The 2,341-nt window shown below is 39.8% G+C and overlaps 1 pseudogene; it reads left to right on the forward strand.

The window, feature by feature from the left end:
• The first annotated feature begins 1,099 nt into the window (after positions 1-1,099).
• On the forward strand, positions 1,100-1,544 carry LOC103740876 (annotated as a pseudogene).
• The last annotated feature ends 797 nt before the right edge of the window (positions 1,545-2,341 follow it).

Here is a 2,341-nt window from a genome sequence, read left to right on the forward strand (position 1 = left end):
AGCCTATTTATATTAAATAAAAGGGGGAGCTGTAGGAACCCATCCCCTGATTCTCTGCTGACCTTGGGTTGTACCCTGGCTGTTGACCATAGGTACCAGAATACTCAGTACCACATGACCCACCAACAAGTTCCTGTTATTGTGCTTCTCTGCAGCTGAGGCAGAGCCCTGGTGTTTTTTCCACTTGTCTGGGATTTTTTGACTGGGCTGTTCTGGCAACAAAAGGAATTCTCTCCACACGAATGACCCGCTGACGTGTCCTTTTTCAAGTCCTCAGCCCCTCGCCCGACCTCCAAGTGCTATTTGTAGTGCTGGCGCTACAGATTGGAATGAAAGAAATCCACTTAAAACAGTGTCATTGAGCATTTCTCAAATTATATGCCAAGACTGCATAATGATGTGTCATAAGTTATATGTCATGATCTATCAAATAACTCAGTCCTTCTTTTGATTCTGTTGGAACCAAAGAGGCATTAGTAACTACTTGCCTTTACCAAAGGATTTGTTCATCATTAAAGTATTGAATTTTCTCATTATCAGCACCAGTATTTTCCTTGGTCCCTTGGTTGCTTCTCTGAAGGTTTTCACACTCAATTAGGCCTTGAGATGAGTTGAGATGTTCTTTCCTTTTATTAGGTGGCTCAAGGGAAAGTGCGAAAGTAAAATCGGCAGGTGTGTTCTCATATAGATCAAGTTTCAGAAAGAATACACATGGAAGATAAAACATTTTAAAGCTAATTAAAAAGAGACAAGGGGTGGGAATGCACCTCACTCGGTAGAGTGTTTACCTAGTACAGATCTTGGGGTTTCATTTCCAGTAGTGAATAACACTGACATGCTGGTAATTCCCAGCATTTGGGAGATAGAGGCAAGATGAACAGAAGTTCAAGATCATCCTCTGCTACTTAGTAAACTTCTCCCCCTCACTCCCCATCAGAGCCTTTTTATAAAAAAAGAATAGTAACACAGCACAGCAATATGATACAAGCACAAAAACTAGACACAATTGCAACCTACATATGCCTTTAAATCTTTATGTTCTTTAAGATAATGTGTATCAGGTTATCAGGTTGGATAATCTTGAGCCCTCAAAAGTGACATGGTGGTGTTCTTAAGGCTGAGTGCCCTCTGTTGTGGCCAAGGAGGCTGAGGTCTTTTACTCCAAAGTCCAGTGGTCAGATCTTCTTATGTTCCAGCATTTCTTCAGGACCAGCCTACCCCAGGATGTCATGGCACACAGAACATTCACCTGCCTCCAAGTCACTACTCTGGTTCCAAGGCTATATCTCTCCATTGGACTAGTGAGAGGGTTTTCAGTGTTCTACTCTTGGGCCCATTTCTAGCTGGGTATGTGAATCTCTGATCTGAGGTGGACTATTCCCCGGCTGCAGCCCTGACTTTCTGTAGTTACTGGGATCCATGGGCACACATTTCAGAAAGATGTCAAGGCAGGCCTCATGGCAGTCTCAGCTTTAACTTTCACTCAGCATTGTTATTTCAACTATCATGGCTTAGGCTTCTGCAGAGCTATTGCCATGCTGTAGAAGTTCTGACCTTTTTGAATTAATACCATAAGAATTGATTGCATGTCTCTTTGTCTCTGCTCTGGCGATGTCATTCAATTCACAATAAGGAGGAAACGAAGGGTAAGTCCATTGGCAGGCAGACTTTCCTCTGATTACATGGTTATTTTCAGAATACTTTTGTAGAGGAAAAGTTTAAGAAGACTTGGGTTCAACTAGCTGTGAGGCAGTTCCATATTACAGTGAGTAGGTGGTTGTGAGATGCAGCTCACGTCTCATGGTATTGCATTATATGTGAGCTTTATTTTGCCTTTTAACTTATCAATCTCCTAAAGAGAATTCAACTTTATTACTATCAATACATGAACATACCTGTGTGCTTGTCCTGGGAATAATGGAAAAAGGGAACGATCGTTAATTCATGTGTCAGAATTTATATAAAATCAAGTGTTCGGGTTTTGGAACCTTCCTCTCTATGCAGTTGTTTCTTACTATTTATACTTCTATGTCTAGGGAAACTATCATCAGTAGGTGCTGATGTGTTATATTATTGACTTTTAAATCCTGGGAAGGGAAGCTCAGAGAGCCTCTGAATCAAGAGATGTTTAATTTAGGGAAGAGTTCTCCTTTGTAGATGAATCAAAATATGATAGGCTTATTCTTTTAATATTGTGCTTGTGTTAAAATAAACTGTTCACAAATATAAGAATGTAAGTAGTAAAGTATTTTCCCACTGTAGGAGTGTTGATGAGAAAGCATACTCTGAGAAGAAAAAATTTAAAATAAAATATTATACAATAAAAATATATTGTAATTAA

Source organism: Nannospalax galili, unplaced genomic scaffold (genome assembly GCF_000622305.1).
Source record: "Nannospalax galili isolate Female #2095 unplaced genomic scaffold, S.galili_v1.0 scaffold641, whole genome shotgun sequence".
Taxonomy (NCBI): Eukaryota; Metazoa; Chordata; class Mammalia; order Rodentia; family Spalacidae; genus Nannospalax; species Nannospalax galili.